A 17,158-nucleotide genomic window follows, 5' to 3' on the forward strand; every position below is an offset into this window, starting at 1 on the left:
TTTTTTTTTTTTTTTTTTTTTTTTTTTGTACCAGGTTTTGAACTCAGGACCTTGTGCTTTCCAGGCAGGCACTGTGCTGTTGAGCTAAATCCCTGGCCCTATTTTGCATTGTTTTTACTCCATAATGGACTTAGCTATAAAAGAGGCCACCTTAGCTCTTGTGCCTGTCCTTTTTTTTTTTCCCCCCAGTAAGGCCCGGCAAGGAGCAGCTCCACCCTGATGAGGTGATTCCTTCATTTAGCCATTCGTTTCAATCCACATTTACGAGTACCCTCTTGGCCAGGCCTTGTGCTAGACACCAGGCTACAAAAATAAGAATTCCTGGCCCCCATTCCCAAAGCAAGCATGGTCCCTATAATTAGGCCCTGAGCTGAGGCAACAGGCCTGGTTCCCTTTGAAAAGAATTGCCTTCCCTAGGGCTGGGGATTTAGCTCAGTGGTTCTGCCTCCTGCCTCACGATAGCAAGGACCCCAGTATGATCCCTGGTACCAAACAAACAGACAGACAAAGAATTGCTTTTCCTGAGTCTGCAGATGCCCCATAGCCCAGGTAGGCAAATTCTGTATACATACTGTGTTTTTTCCTATGATGATATATCTGTGATAAAATTTAAGTTGTAAATTAGGTATGGCAAGCTGGGTTTGGTGGCACAAATCCCACCACTCAGGAGGCTGAGCCAGGAGGATTGCTGTGAGTTTAAGATCAGCCTGGGCTATGTAGTGAGAAAACAAAACAAAAAACAAACAAACAAAAAATAGGCTTGATAAGAGATGATGAGCTAATAATAAAATAGAACAATTGTCAGAAACACTCTCTGTAACAAAGTTATTTAAAACTTATGAATTACTTCTGGGATTTCCCGTTTAGTGTTTTTGGATGACGGCTGACCGCAGATAATGAAGCTGTGAATGGGGAGCCTGCTGCGCTGTCGACAGGGCTGAAGGACAAGGTCTGGGTTGCCTGGGCTGTGGCAGGGTCAGGCTGCTGCCGTCTGAGGGTCTCAGCCTGCGGGGCGGCGTCATCTGGGTTCTTTGCCAGCCCTGTTGAATGGGTTCCTTCTCTGCAGAGCCGGTGACCCTCGTTCCTTAGTCATCCTGGAAGCTCCTACTGGCTTACAGAGGTGCTTCTGAGAGCGTTCCCCACCCTGTTCCTAATCCCAGACAGGCCAGAAGGGTCCTTGTCTGGTCACTGAGATGTCATGGTTCCACAGTGGTGCTTTCTGCAGAGAAAACAAAACCATGTTGAAATAGGGAGAAATCCCAGCAGTCATCCCCTTGAAGTAAGAGTTGCGTAACAGGTTTAGGAAATGCCTGCCTTTGTGGGTCAAGTGGAGGGGCTAAGCTGTGTGTCACCCAGAGGAGAGGACTTCCTCTGGCTGGCTGGGCTCCTGGGTCAGCCAGCCAGAGACTCCACAAGCTCCACGGCCGAGGGTCCGGCTGGCTGTGTCCGCCGTTGGTCCCCACTGAACAAGGCTCTAGACCTGTGTCTCACTGTGTGACAGCTCCTGTTCCCTGGAGAAGGGAACATTTGAGATACTGTTGTGGGCAGAGGCTCTGGAAAGGCCACCAAGCTAGGAGACATCGCCCTGTATCCGAGTCCCGGTCCTCTGTTGACCATCTTGGAGAACCTGGGTAAATTGTTACTCTGGACTGGGCTTCTCCTCCTGAACTGCAAGATCTGAGATCGTGTTTGTGAATAACTTGTGTAAACATCAGTGCACTAAATACATTATATCAGAGGCAGTATGTTTAATGATTTAATGGCCAGGGTCCAGCACAGGCCCTGGGCTAGACTATTCTGGTGAAGTGACTGAACCCTCCAGTGCTTTGATTTTTCCCATCTGTAAAATGGGAATATCAGTACCTACTACATAGTGTCCTTATGAGAACTATAATACCTTGGTTCATGAACTTAATTCTTTCCATTCTGAGACCAGAATCATAGAAAGAACTAAGTTTGTGAAGTGAAGTAACATTGTTTTTGAGGTGATCCACCTGGAGTGTTGAAAATTAGTGCCATGCTGGGTGAGCTGGATTATACCTGTAATCTCAGCATTCTGGAAGGCCGAGGCAGGAGGATCATGTGTTTAAGCTCAGCTTATGCAACCCAATAACTTAGTGAGGCCCTGTCTTTAAAAAAGAGCTTAAGGGTGCAGTTCAGTGCAAAGGCCTTGTGCTCAATCCCAAGCACTTAAAAAAAAGTCCAGGTACATGATAAGCACACAGCTAACATTAGCTTCTGTTATTATTATTTCTGAGAGTATATTACTGAGTGCCTGGGCCCATTTGTCTATTGCTGTTGCAGTTGTATATCTGTAGTAGTTTTTTAATGTTTTGACTTCTGCTCCGTCGTTTATTTGATCTGGTTAGTTTCCCTTTTCAGGCTGGAAAAGCCATGTACTGACACATTTTCATAGACGAGGAAATGAGCTTCAGAAAGAAACATGCCCCCAAATCGGGCCTCGCTATGCCACCCAGAGCTGGAGTGGGAGGAGGAAAAGAGGAGGGCTTCAGGCCAGAGCAAGCGGTGCAGGCCAGGGTGTAGATACCGGTGTCAATGACAGGGACGCCTTTGAGCTGGGTTCTGGGAGATGAGCGGGAAAGGACTAGCTTTTGTCATAGGGCCCAGCTTCATTCATGGGACAGAAGAACCAGAGTCCAGGGAGTGCCAGCAAGGAAATCATGGCATCTTGAAAGTATGGCATGCAATTTGGGGCTCCAGCGTATAGTTAGGAGTTCTTCAGTCAAATCCTCCGGGAAGGAAGGTAAAGAGTTGAACGTAAATGGAGCGTTTCTGCGGTAGAGTATTTTCGACTGTCTGGCTTCTCTCTCTACAGCAAATTCTGCCTTCTCTGGTCCCTTCTCATTTCAGCAGGGTCAAAATTGCACTGAATAGAGGGGTTCACATTCAGACCCATCTGAGGTTTCCTATCTAGATCACAGTATAAAAGCCACCCTTTGGGAAGAGAATGGTGTTGTAGTGTGGTGAACCACTAGTGTACAGTTCATTCATCTGAAATTGGGAGTAGTAATTCTGCTTTCCCCTCCTGCTTTTCAGGTCTGTTAACTGCATCTCAGGGGAAAAAAAAAAAGCAGAGTTTGCAGGAACACACCGTTCAAAGGTGCTAGGTCCCGTGTTTATTGTCTGAGTGGAACCTTATGAAGGGATGAAATGAGACCCTTTGGAATGGAGAATCCAGACTCTCCCTCTGCCGACTGCAGGACTTCCTGCAGCTGCGTGTGGCCCTGTGCGGGGAGACACGGTGTCTCCCATCTGTTGGTTGGGGACAAGGACACCACCTCTTTCACTTGGGACTGAGGAAGAGTTGTGACATCAGAGCATGCTCAGAAGGCCCAGCCCACTCCTGGGTGCAGCAACAGTGAGCCCTCTGTGGAACTGTTGCTTTATATCTTCACTCTTCTGTTTTGAGAGAGCCTGTCCCTTTGAATCCCAGACACGTGAGTCTGAGGATGTCATGGGAGGGACCCCAGGAATACAGAGGTGATGGACGGATGGTCCTGACCTGAGACCCTGTGCTTTTGATGCCCTCTGCATTCTGTCCCACCTTGCTCTCTCCTGCGTCTGCTTTCCTTGCTTGCTTGCTTTTCGGTGTAGACATAGGTGCCTCTGTCTTGGTTCCCCCTGGCCCTGCTTTTCCCAGTGTCCGCATTGGAGGTTTGGCTGGTGCCTTGCCTTGCCCTGCCTCGGGCAAGAAAATGGAGGGTGGGTGCCTGGCTTCTGACTCATGTTGTGTCTTGGTTGTAGTGTGCTCCCTGCTCTAACACAGGCAAGCAAGCGGATCCTGTGTATGCCCAGGCTAGCAGAAGCTTGGGTTAAAGTTGCAGGGTGGCAGCTCCCAGGAGTCAGAGTGAGAGGCGGCAGAGTCTTCAGAGGAGGGAGGACGCCATCCTCAGGTGTGGTGCACAGGGCTCGAACTGGGTGTGTGTAAGGGAGCGGTCAGGCAGCTTTCTGTAGTCACTGTCACTGGTGGTGTTTGCTGGCTGGTGGCTTGCCGGGGTTGCCTTGCTGATTCAGGGTGATGTCCCTGCCTAGGAAGACTGGGCATTTGTGAAGAGCCGCTTGCCCCTAGCCATCACTACTGACTGTTAGTTTCGCATTGGGGCCCGTGGGCTGTGACCATATGGAGCCTCGACACAGTGTAGGTGTCTCCCCACGTGGGAAGGGGAGATAGATGTGTCAAGGAATGATTCCTCTAAGGTTCAGAAGGTCTCCCGGAGAGCACCACGACACCCCAGTGTCTGTGTCTAGACCTGGAAGAGACAAGGATGTTGGAACAAAGCTGTCGAGTGTGTGACCCTAAGAAGGTCACCGTGTGTCATTGCCTAGCCATCCTCAGGATGCCTGTGTCCCTATGCTCCACCCTGAGCCATGCTGAGAAAGCTTTCGTGGTTTGGGGTCTCCAGGCTCCTCTTCCCGTTTCCCTGCCTGTTCCCTTTGGGGCCTGGCTGGTGACTCCCCAGGAACCAGCCTCCTCCTTGGGTAGGAATTTTCACTGTGCAGCTGAAGAGGAGGGTGGAAACAAAAGGAAGGGGGCCAGGTTGTCCTGTGAAAGGCACTTCTGCTCATAATTGGTTCATAATTAATGGATGGCAGGAGTAGCAAATGTCAGCTGGACCAGCATCCAGATAAGCAGCTAAAAATTAAGCACGGTCATGTGACATGTGGAGGTTTAGTGTTTGCCCAGGTGACCTTTACTGGCCCAGGTCATGCCTGGTAGGGTGAAGAGAGAGCCTTGAAAGAGACGGGGCAGAAACAGCCTGGAACCACATGATGCTGTGGCCTGTTCTGGGGGCTCAGATGTGTGCAGGGTTCCTTTCATTTCTGGGGAAGGTAATGGTACAGCCAGACAGACTTCCAGTCCTTTTCCTCTCCCTGTGGGGAGCCATCTTTGGAGGGCAGAGGGCTCTGAGCTGGGCTTGATTGAGGGCCTGAGATGATTTCCTCCCTGCGGTCGCTCCAGTGTTAGGACCTCCCAAGTTGTGTGGCTTCTGAAACCGAGTCTCATTTCTCCAAGGGGCCCCGGGCAGTGATGGGGATGGTGTGGGGACACAGACCTGCTGACCCTGGGATGAATCCTAGATGAAACCAGGATCTGGTCCTGAAGCAGCGCCCAAGGAGATGCCCCCTCCCCCAGAAGGAGAGATTTTCTGTGAAGGAGTTAAAAACCTAACATGCAAGTGAGGCTGAAGGTCTCTCCTTTAATGAAATCATGCTTTAAAATTTTTTTCTTGAACCTGGGCTTGTTGGACAGCATCTGAGCCTTTTAGTCACTAGATTGCGCAGTCCAGGAAGGGCAAAGTAGTACATTAACTTGTTTTGAGCCAGGAGTGGTGGTGCCCACCTGTAATCCCAGCACTTGGGAGGTTGAGGCATGAGAATCGCTGCAAGTTTGAGGCCAGCCTGGGCTACTTGGTGAGTTCAGGGCCAGCCTGAACTACCTAACAAGACTGCAAAACTACCCCTAAAATTGCTTTGAAAATTGCTGAAGATTTGCAGTTAGTCCTTAGAGCTTAAAGAATATCAGCCCTGAAATGACTTTTTAAGTGCAAAAACAATGTGTGTGTGTGTGTGTGTGTGTATAATATATATTATATATATATGAATACAAATATATTTCCATGTTGGAAGGACTGAGCTACTTCCACGCACAATCTTTGAAGCTTTGGAAGGAGGTAGAGAAATTGAAAGTGTGGTCTGCTATTAGGATCTCTGCAAATGTGGGGCATGGACTAGCCTCGGACTAGCGCTGTCCCGTCACAGGCTTCTGCGAGGGCACTGTGACGCTTGGCCTGACCTCCCTGAGAGTTCTTGTTTTCCAGCTTTGCGTCAAGGATATTTGTGTTTTCTGACAACCTAATCATCAGAAAGCTCTTGATATTCTCCCTCCGTCTCTGAAAACCAAATGTTGCTACAAAACTGAGCTTTCACCAGAAGCTGCTTTAAATTGAAAACAGATTTCTGGTCTAGGAGTAGCTGGAATTGAAGGGACCAGGAAGCACTGGGACTCGTTTTCAACCCTCAGCCAGCCAGCACTGGAGTGGTTTCTTGTTGGTGGATGACAGGAAGCAAAAGGAGGAGAAAAAAGGCAAAAGTGGGTCTTTCTATGTGTGCATGGGTATAGTTGCCTTTTAGGTGAATTCTCATTGGCTTGAGATAACCTGAGGCCCACTGAAGAGAAGCACAGGGAGAGAGCAGTCACTTGTCTGAGCCTCACTGATTGTCTGCAAAATGGCAAGATCAAACGAATGACCTCATGGGAAGTTTCCAGTCTCAAATTTCCACTCCTTATGCCACGGGGCAGTGTCACTTTTGGGAACTGTGTTTCAACTTTGCATGGAAAGTGCGGAGTGGACCCTCAGGCTTTGAAGAGGAAGCTGGAAAGACCCTGGTGGGTGGTGGATTCTGGGGACAGGGCAGGAGAGGAGCCAGCTATCCAGGTCCCTTTCGGGGCTGTGCTTGTCCCTGATTTCCAAAGTGCCTATCTAGAAATTACAGTTCATTTAATCTGTTGAAACCACCAGCAATAACACTTCAAAACTGCAAACCTTCTTCATTCAGGCGATTCCAGAAATCTCAGTGGCCACAGCCCCGCCCTAGAACCAAGGGGCGATTCTGGCAGATGCTTCTGGAAGGCCCTGTTTATAGCTGTGTGCCTCCTTCCTGCCAGGACCTTTCACAAGTTCATCACCAGGAAGCTGAGTCATCCAGGGGTCGGGCAGCATGGCCAAAGGTCGCCCAAAGCTACCAGTAGCACAGATGGGGTCAGCCACGCCTGTCAGGGGAGCAGTGTGGGAGGGGACTGGGGAGGCTCCTGAAGCCTTGCCCTCCACGGCCATTTCACCATGAGGAACCGTCTCTTGCTTCACTCACTTCATCTCTTCCTTTCCTGAAAGCACAGCCAGGGTTGGAGCTAAACAGAAACACAGCATTGAGGGTAAAATGATTCTCATGCCCAGTGTCCAGGGCTCAGCGTGGGCCCCCGGTCCGTATGCCACCTCCCAGGCTCATCTGGTACTCAGCGGGCTTCAGGAGGCGCCAGCCCTCTCTGGGCCTCATCCGCATCCCTGCTCCGCCCCTGTGCCCGAGCCCCTTCTATGTTACATGCTTTACCTGCCTCACCTCAGGTCTCCACTTTGGTGCTACTTCCAGGACCCTCACCAAGTCTGTTAGGTCCCTGCATCTGCGCTCCTACATCTTCCCCTTTTGCTTCAGGTCGTTGAGAGTTTTTTTCTTTATCTGATATTTGGTTTCCATTTTCTCCCCCTATTAGACTACAGATACCTTGAAAGCAAGGACCCCACTTGCCCTGCCTGTCCCCAGCCACCAGCAGTGCTGACAGCGAGGTGGTGGTGGACGGGTCTTTCTTGCACACGGAAGACTTTTACCCATGGAGACTCCTGTACCCTGAAACCTTCTGATTGGCAGCTTTGGCTTAAATTTCATGCCTGCACTTCTTGTTTTAGCAGAGGGTTTTAGATTTTGGCTATAACGAGAGGCTCCTGTCATCCCCGACAACTTGAAGATGACCTTCCTTCCGCCCCACTCACGCCAGCAAAGCCTCAGGTTAGCATGTAGGTCCTGGAGGCTAACAGTGGAGTCTTCTCATGGCTCTCTTTGGAGTGACACCCTGGGAATGGCAAGCCTGGGGTCTTTGATACGTTGTCATCTGTCTGCGTTACTGTCATTTCATGTGGAAAAGGAAAGGTGTGTAACGAAAGGAGACTGGTCCTGGAGCCGTGACCAGCCTCGACTACACACATTGTTCTGCCTCTCGGGGATAATTTGATAGCAGCGTTTGGAATTTACCTGGAGACCTAGTATGACCGCCAGCAGGCCTGGACTCTGAAGCGCAGCTTCGGTGGGGCTCATGCCTTTGACTGTTCCTGTTCCTCTCCAGATAGAGCCCCAGGTGGTGGCCAGGTCCATGTGCTGCGGACACAGATCTGCAGTAAGAGACCTGCTTTGCGCCTGCCTGTGGGTGAAGCTTTGTCATCTCTGGATGGTCAGCAGTGGTTTATATGCACGATGACGCTGTCCTGCCTGCACGCTTCTCTCCGGCTCAGACGGGAGACAGACACAGATGCATCACTGCACATAATTACAAGTCATGGAAGGGAATGAGCAAGCAAAGGCTGGCGACAGGGATGCCTTGAAAAATTCTTTTTTTTCCTGTGGATAATTGGCTAATCATGGGGCACACTCTAGAAGGTGAGGCCTCTGAAGGGTGTGGAGCTGGTCTTGTAGAAGCTGGCAGGGCCACACCCGAGTTGGAGTTGGAGACATTCAAGGGGTTCTGAGGTACCCAGTTCCCTGTTGTAATTGTAGATTCCAGGAGAGCTGGTGCCCACAGAATGCCAGGCCCCCTCAGCTCCCCTGGCACTGGTGCCCGTGCAGGTCTTGTAACCGCTGGGCTTGTCATCTCCTATTCTCTCACAATGCTAGGCTCCTCCATGCCTGAGCTTGTGGGGTGCTGCTTGCTGAGAGAGTCTCCTTGGGATAGCGTGGGCTGGACTGTGCTGGAAAGGGAAGGGCTACGTCATCTGGCCATGTCAGCAAGTGGGAAGGAAGAGGACTTGTGTTCTGAGCATTTTGCCTTCCGGTGTTAAAGCATTGCCTTTTTCCCAGGACCCCATGGGCTGACTTTCCAGACATTTCCTCCCATAGCAGCCTTGGGCCAAGAACATTGTATTTTCAGTGAATTGCTCTATGCATTTGAGATCCCTGGCTGCATTTACCCTAAACAGGCAAGCAGACAGATGACAGACAGACAGACAACCTGCTTTCACAGGTGTCTTGGGAAACCTCAGGAAATTGTTTGATTGGGCTAGGATTTCAGACTCTGAAATGCATCTGGATGGAGTGAGCTGTTGATCAGATTTAGGATTTATTTTATTGTGACAAAATATACATCAAATTTATATCTTTTAGCATACAGTTCAGGAGTGTGTTTTATGCAACTGGTCTTAAGTCTTTTCATTTTGCAAAACTAAAACTTTGATTCTTAAATTAGCAAGTGCTGATTTTCCCTTTCCCCCATTCTATCTTCTCTTGGACTTGGACTCCTCTAATTGGAATCTATTCCAGTTGTCCTTTTATGACTGGCTTATTTCGCTTAGCATAGTGTCTTCAAGAGTTAATCCATGTGGAGGCATAGTATCAAAGTCCTTCCCTTTTAAGGCCGGGCCAAATTCTGTTGAATGCTAGAGCACATTTTCTTTATACATTCATTGATGGACCCTGGAGTCACTTCTAGCTTTTGGGTGTTGTGTACAAGCCTGCCGTGAGCGTGGGTGTACAAATATCTGCTTTCAGTTCTTTTTGAGTGTATACCTGCCCCTGGAATTGCTGGATCCTGTGGTAATTCTATTTTTAAATGTTTGAGGAGTCATCTGCAGTGAGGAATCACTGCAGCTATGCCATTTTATAGTCTCGCCAACAGTGGACAAGGCTTTCTAGTTTCCCTAAAGTTGTTTTGCTTTACTGTTGTTAGTGCTGGAGATTGAACCCAGGACTTCCCACAGGTAAGTGCTCTACCATTGAACTACACCCTCCGCCCCCTTTATATTTTTTTAATACAGAATTTATAAAGTTGCAAGTAGACCCCATGCATAGTGACATAGACTAACTTCCCCAAAATGAAACTCACTCATGTACCTACACATAAAACCTTTGGTTTTTCCAAAGGCTCTACCAGTTTCATTGATTTAGACTGTTAGAGACTGGTAGGACCCCTTTACAGTTTGTCAGTACTATTTATACAGTTTGTTGGTACCATTTATTCTTTCAACAGATACAGTATTTGCAGTATAATAGATGGTGAACAAAACCCAAGAAACCTCTTACCCCATTCAGCTGACATGTGGTAGAGATTCATGGTACCTACTTAGAAGTTGGTGCCTGGAGAGGTGAATTATTGTGCAGAGTCCCTGTGGGATTTGTTGGCAGAGCCCAACAGGAATTTAGGTCTTCTGGCTCTTAGAACAGGGCTGTTTTATCGTGCTCACATTTAGGGTTACATTTTGGAGTCTTGCCCCTGTTTGGTAGTGTGAGATGCTCAGTGTAAACGTCTATGCCCTGTGCTAGAATTCCTCTGGAGTCTGAGGGACCAGAGAGCCATGGCTGCTGTGTCCCCTAGGTGAGGAGGCTGAACTCAAAGTGTCTCCCTTGTTCCCAGTCGTGTAACTGACCTTGGCCCCTGGGGTTCAGAGGTCACTGCGAGCCTGGAGCAGTGTGTGGTGAGCTTGTCGCTTCAGCCCCAGCAGCAGTGTCAGGGAATCTTAGTCCTCCAGGTCCCTGTCCAGCCCTGACTCTGGACTTTAACACCTATCAAAGGTCCCCAGAATAGCACTTGGTCCACAAAGCCAGGTCAGGTGAGTGAGCTTCCTGGGGCCTGTCTGTGCCTGTGTAAACCGTGTAAACCATGTAAACCGATACTAGTACTCTCCTCCCTGTAGTGAGCTACCCATGTTTCCTTTATTATACAGTCAAGATTAATTTAAGCTGGCCTTCCATTCACTTAGAAATGGGAGGGAAGACAGGCGAAGGTGGGAGGGTCACAGTCCCTTAAAGTGCAGCCTCGGTTTCCCTTCTGTGAGAAGGGTAGGCAGCGTGGAAGGGCTGCAGGGGTAGTGGGCGCTGTTCTTGGTCAGTGTCCAGTGGTGGGCTTGTTCCCACTCAGGCGGATCCGTCCGGAGGGCGTCCTCCTCCTCCTCTTAAGCAGGGGGAGGCTTATGAAGGGATTGGTAATAATAGCATCTTTCTAGGAGTTTGCTGTTTATCAGGAAACAAAACAAACAAAAACAGCAATAAAAGCAGCAGGCAGCTGTATGCCAGATGCCAGGCACAGGGCCTTCAGGAGACTAGAAGGTAGGTGCCAGGATAAGCCCTGCCACAGATAAAGAAAAGGGCTTGGTGAGATAAGTCACTTGCCTAAGGCCATATCTGAGGAGGAAGAGGAAGGTCAGAGTTCGGCTGCATGTGCACCTGTGGCTCTGAGCCTGTGCTGCTGGCTCTAGGCCTTTTGTGTCTGTCCTAAAGGAAAAGCAGTGTCAGCCAAGCTTTGTTGGTCACAGGATTGGCGTAGGTTGTCTTTTCTGTAAAATTTATACTGTGGCCTGCAGTCCCCAAACCAGTTCCTTGTGGTTGGTAGCTTTCCTGTGGGATCCTGGAGGCTGCTGAGTATGTTTTTTGGCCATCTGTCTTGTTCCTATTCTGTAGTCCAGTAAGACTAATGAGATTCTTTTCAAATGTGCAATGAAGTCCTTTGTGCTCAACAGCTCTTTTTCAGCAAGCAGGGAGGGACAGCTGCTCCTTCAAGCAAAGTACAGCTGGTCTTGCTGGTGGTCCAGGCCACCTGTACAGACAGAGGTGACGGTCCCCACTTCCAGGTAGGGGACATACTGCAGCCTCTCTAAGAATCAGTGTAATGATACGGACCATCCTGGTGTCTCAATCTCGAGCATGGCACATGGCCTGGACGTGATACTCACTGTGGGATTGTTGAGGGGATGGATTAGGGAATGGGTGGACTTCAGATCTGTTCTCTCTGGTTCTACGGTCCCAGCCCTGTGCTCCAAAGGGACGCTGCCTTCTTGACATGTGAGGTCTCCCCTGCCTGCTGTGCCCCCACCCCACCCCATCCTGACAGCTGGCCCAGTCCACCACGCTGTTTCCATGTTAGCAAAATGAAAGGGGAAGGTGATAGACGGCAGGGAGCCCCACCGTGCAAAGCCTGTGGCAGAACTGTAGGGCCGTTGGGTGCCTCTCTGGGCACGTCCAGCAGCCTGGGCTCTCTTCTCGGCCTGCATGCAGCGTGACTTGCTCTCTGGAGGGTTACTGTGCTTCATCGAGGACTCTTGGGTTAGATTCTTTCTTCACTGTACCACTAAGAGGCTTCAGCGGGTTTACCTGTGTGCCTGGGAAGTAAAACACCTTTGAGGGAGAGGCGTTCCTCCAGTTGGCCTTAGACATCTTGTCCTTACTTGTAAGGAGGGTGTTTATGAGCCAGTGCATCCCCAGGGCTGGCTGAGTCAGTGGGAGGCCTTCACGGTTGTCTTTATTAGCAGTGAGTTAAATTCTTGGAAGCAGCTTTACCATTGGCATACTTCAGTCTTGGCCTTGGAAAACTGCTGTGGCTTAGATGTCCCCTCTGGAAAACATGTTGAAGTTTAATTGCTATTTTAACTGTTCTGAGAGACAGGACCTTCAGGGGGGCATGAGCTTGTGTGGACTCTTGGTGCCATTCTTTTGGGAGTGGCTTATGTGGGGAGTAGGTGACTTCAAGTGGTCGTAGAAACAGAACAATGGGGACAAAAGGGGAGCTGGAGATCCCCTGTCCACCTCTTTCACTGGTTGGTTACCTAGTGGTTAGGAATATGACTCTAGAGCTGGATCACCTGCTTTCTAATCCTACTCTGCCCTTGGGGCAAGTTGTTTAGCAACTCTGGGCCTCAGTTTTCCCATGGTAAAATGGGAAAAGAGCTTCTACTGTTACCCTTTCTAGTATTACCATTGTTTTGTAAATACAGGCACAGGGGCTTAGGGAAGCAAGTTGACTGGCCTGAGGCCACACAGCCTGTAAGAGCTAGGTGTGGGACTAGAACTTGTGACCCAGCCCTCTCCTTTTCTTCCCCGGGCAGGTGGGAAGGAGTGACCCTAGCTCAGGTTTCCCTACAGCCCAGCACTTGCCTGCCCTTACTGTCTCCCAGTGGGGTTAGCAGTTGCACCCCTGAAGTCCCAGGAAGTTACTGAAATGCTGGAAATTTGTCTCACATCTAGGGCAGGAATTATTTAATCTTTTGGGATGGGCTGCCAATGAGGTGTTCTGAGCATGTGTGCAGTATACTGGCCTTGGGCCTGGCATGGATTCTTTCCTCCCTCGTTGCTCAGGATGCAGTTTTCTACAGAACGGGAGGAGCCAGGGCTGGCTCCGAGGGTCAGGAACAAGGAAACAGCATCCTGACCCCCTGGCAGGGCTGTGAGCTGCTGCTGTGGGTAGAGAGGGAGCCCTGTGTGGCATTAGCATGGCTTTGTGAGTGGCCGCGTAGCCACAGCTTTGGAGAGAGTGGTGTCTGTCAGGTGGCCCCACAGAGTGGGCTTCCGTTATGTGGGCCTGCTGCTTCCTCTCAGGTGCAGAAGACCCGGTCCACCTGGCTCACCGTTTGGCTTTTCCTCACTCCCACCTCTTCACTGTCATGAGCCATGGAAAATACCTGACTGTAAATTCTCCACTATTCAGCAAGGAATTAGGGCCTTCTGTGGTCTGCCTTTCTTCCTGCATACATTTGTGGTGGTCTCATGCATATCGCGCTCCTGGCTTATGCTGCTTTCCCATGTGGTCCTGCCTGTCTGTGTGCCCGGTGGCCAGAATTGTTTTCCTCTCTGTGCCTGGTTTTGTGCCCACCCCCCAAGTAACATAGTCTAGAAAATCAAATAGTGTAGAGGGGAGTGTAGTGACAGCTCTGTTCCTTACCTCTTGATGCACGAGGTGCAAGGGAAGTGGCCTCTTTCCTGGTCACCCTAGACATAATCTAGTACTGACTCACACACTGTGTCCTGTGCAAGGGGAACTGGGGCTGGTTCTGTGACTTCTTCCCCAGGAGCCTGAGAAACTTGTTTTTTCACCATGGTGGTGGTGGAATCGGCTCTTTCTACCAAGCTTGTGATGGGAACTGTTCACTTAGTCTTTTTGTCCCAAGAAACAGCAGTGCCCCCCAAAACATGGCCCCATGGACCTGACGGTTCCAGGATTCTGTCTGGAGAACGTGGCTAGTGGTGCTCTGGATGCTTTGCAGTTGTGCCCCACACTTTAGACTGGGAAGGCTGGGCTGTGGAAGGGTGAATGTGACTGACGCTCTGCAGATGGGGAGCCCTGTGGGACACAGGAGAGAAGGCAGAAGAGCTGGAATGGTTTGTTCCCCATGTACGAACCTACTTCCTCCTGTCCCCCAGTCGGGGTGCCCTGAGCGTGAATTGTAGCACTTCCCAGGGTTAGCTGGGTGTATTCTCCCAGGCCTCTGGGCTCCTTTGATCCTGCTACACCTTTTCCAGCTGATATTCCAGGGAGCTGGCCCTTAGCTTGCTCCAGAGTCATGGTTCTCAGTAGGGGCTCTTTGTAGCAAACTGGATGGCCTTTTGCAGCACGTCTGGAAGTGCCCTTACTGGTGAGTAACCATCCTTCCATCCCACAGCTGGTTCAAGTCAAGATAGTGGTTATTTTTAGGAGTAATTTTCTCTTGGGGTGTCTAAGAAGATCTGATTTTCCTTTGGATTAAATATACACAGGTATGTATATCTGTATGTGTTTGTATACTGTATAGGAAAGTATATTCTCTTTGTGTACAAATGTTTGCCAATTTAGAAGATTTTTTTTTTTTAAGATCTGTTTTGGAATTTGGAGCTGCAGATAAGCTTATATGTGCCTGAGAGCACCAGGAATGTTGCAGCCTTCACTCTTGGTTAGTGGTGATTGGGAATGGTGCTGGATAGTGTCCCCCTGCTTCTTTGTGGGTCCTGTTATGCATGGGATTTCAAGGGCTTGGGGTGATACCCTTGAAAACTCTTAGGAGCTTGTCTTCTGTAGCGGAGCATTACCGGGGAGCAGGCTCAGAGTCGGGATGCCAGGTAGAGGTTCACCGTGTGCCCCTTACTTTGATGTGGTGTTGGTCCCCGCATTGGCAGCGGTGCCTCCTAAGGATTCTGGAAGGTGGGAAAGGGCTTTTCCTAGGCCTGATAAGGTTTGTGGCTTTGCTGTGGAAGCCAGCAAGTTTCCAGAGAAGCCTCCTCCTGGTCTATGCCGTCATTTGTGGCAAGATATTTCAAGGGGGACTTACTCTTTGCACCTTGGCCTGGCCTATCTGTCACGGCAGGCTCTGGATTGTGGGCTGACCTTGTGTCTGGAGAGTGGTGTCAACAGCACCCAGCCCAGCAGGATCACACTGCTGGGTTGGACCCGGGGTCTGAGTAGGAGAGCTGGTGGCCAGGGTGTGGATGGGGGAGCACCTGTAGCCGGTCTGGCATCCACTGTGGTTGGATTTAGTAAATGTCAGCGCTGCTTGGGTACAGCTGGCAGCTAGGATAGAATGAAACTTCCCAGCTTGATTTTGGATTCTGAAACAATCCGGGGCCTGGTCCACTGCTTGGCATTTGTCTAGGGCTTCCGGGGTACCTGAGCTTCTTTGGAAGAAGGTCTGGAGCAGAGACTGCTGGGCAGCCTGGATCTCAGCCCTGGGTCCCACGGAGCTTGTGCTTGGCCGCTGTGATGTGTGCTTGTCTACACTGTGACAGGGCCTGTGCAGCTCCCTGCCTGTACTGTTTCCCCATTGTATCTGGGTCCAAATGCATAGATTTTACATTGTCTTCTCCTAACCCTAAAAGTACCACATGCACTTTGCTTCCCAACAGGAAATTTTTTTTTGGGAAATTGAGAAGAGTAGATGGGGGCCCACCAGCGGGCCTCGGGTCTGACAGGGAGTCAGCAGTGGCCACATGGTGGTGGAGGTTGCTGGGCCTGGGCTGGGCCCAGGGAAGTCTGAGGGCCCCTAGTGGGTTCAGTTTATCCTCTCTGTCTTCTGGGCCCAGGCCCAGCTTCTAGGACCCTCAGCCATGGGATCTTGGGCACATCACTGTCCTTCTGGGGTCCCAGTTTCCTATCTGAAAAGGCAGGGGCAGGACTACTGTGCTCTCTCTCCAGGGCCCTCCAAGCTCTTGTTACCTGATCAGCTAGTTCACCAGGGACTGAACTGCATTTTCCACTGTCCCTCCCCCCTCCTCCCCCCAGGGGAGATCAGGCTAAGCCAGCGGGCCTTTCAGCCTGGCACCTGGCCTCCGCCTTCAGGAGAATTAGAGAAAGGGGCTGGCCCTGCACCCCGTGCCAGCCTTGCCAGTGCAGGTAGGAGTCTGTGTCCTTGCACTGAGCCCTCCTGCATTCCTGGTTGTGAGGCCAGGGGGCACTTGATGCAGGCCACATAGTGAGTAGCAGAGCCAGGCCAATACCAAGGTCCCCCAGTTTCTGGGGCTGCATGTTCCCCTTCTGCCTCTGAGAGTGAACTACAGTTATGCAGGTGGACCTGGAGGGTGTAGAGAAGGTGCAGTGGCGGGTGGCAGCCAGAAGTGTGTGTGGGGGTTTGGGTGGCCTGCGTATTTGCTGGTCTGTTCCTGTCTCCTTCAGGCACCTGCTACTGTGGCCTCCTGTCCGTGCAGGCTGCTCACTGCTGACTGTCCTCTGTCCCCTGCAGGGGCTGTTGAAGGGGGGGGTCCCTTCTGACACCTGTACGTGTTCTGCACTTCTTGCCCGAGGGTTCTATTTGCCGTTGTCTACAGCTGTGTTTTCCTGGATGTGCTCAGCAAAGTGTAACCGGTTATTAAGTGAAAAAAGGCTCAAGTTGCCAATGACAGGCATTTAGGAAGTGCCTTTTAGACCTTGCTGAACAGGTTTGGGTCCTGAAGGACTTCCTGGGCTCTGTGATATGCTAATGTGCCTTCTGAGTTTCCCAGAGGCCAGAAGCTCCTTGTGAACCTGGAAGGGATTGTGGGGCAGAGGGAGAGCTGGGTAGGCAGGGAAGCCTTGGCCCAGCCAGGAGAAGGCTGAACTGCACACACGTGCGTGTGCATGTGTGTGTGATTGTCATTGCTTTTAATCTGTCTCCTCTCTGCATCCTGAATCATTCATTTCCTTTTTTCTCTTCTCTCTTCACTCCCTTTTTTTATTTTTGAAAAACATAGCAAAATACACCTAACAAAATGTGCTTTCCTAACCTTTTTTAGGGGTACAGCTCAGCAGCACTAAGTATGATCACAGTGTTGTGTAGCCCTCCACCCCAACCCCCGCCATCCCCACACTCCTGTGTCGGAATATTCTAGGCACCTGTCAGTGGAATTACGCAATATTTGTCTTCTTGTAACCAGTGTATTTATTCAGCACAGTGTCTCCAAAGTTCGTTTGTGTTATAGCAGGTGCGGGTCAGGATTTTCTTCCTTTCTGAGGCCGAGTGGTATTCCATGGACTTTGTCTAACCCTTCAGCTCCCAGTGGGCACTTGGGTTGCTTCTATTTTCTCTTTTATTTTTTGGGTTGCTGACTTTTTCTTTCTCTGGTCTCACAAGGTAGATCAACCATCTTTTTTTTTTTTTTTTTTTTT

General features: G+C 50.2%; 1 protein-coding gene across 4 annotated transcripts in view; it reads left to right on the plus strand.

Moving 5' to 3' along the window:
* Slc25a37 (solute carrier family 25 member 37) overlaps positions 1-17,158 on the plus strand; it is a 37,705-nt gene that overhangs the window by 8,811 nt on the left and 11,736 nt on the right. The window contains exon 1 of one of the 4 annotated variants that reach the window (XM_010623833.3): positions 8,032-8,229. The exons of 2 other annotated variants lie outside the window; for them this stretch is intronic. The gene's annotated coding sequence lies outside the window, so the exon portion shown is untranslated. Of the gene's footprint in view, positions 1-8,031; positions 8,230-9,523; positions 9,543-17,158 lie in introns of those variants that run through there. One more of the 4 variants, XM_010623846.3, reaches the window with a different exon arrangement.

This window comes from Fukomys damarensis, unplaced genomic scaffold (genome assembly GCF_012274545.1).
Source record: "Fukomys damarensis isolate Sample0158 unplaced genomic scaffold, DMR_v1.0_HiC HiC_scaffold_18, whole genome shotgun sequence".
NCBI classification, from domain to species: Eukaryota; Metazoa; Chordata; class Mammalia; order Rodentia; family Bathyergidae; genus Fukomys; species Fukomys damarensis.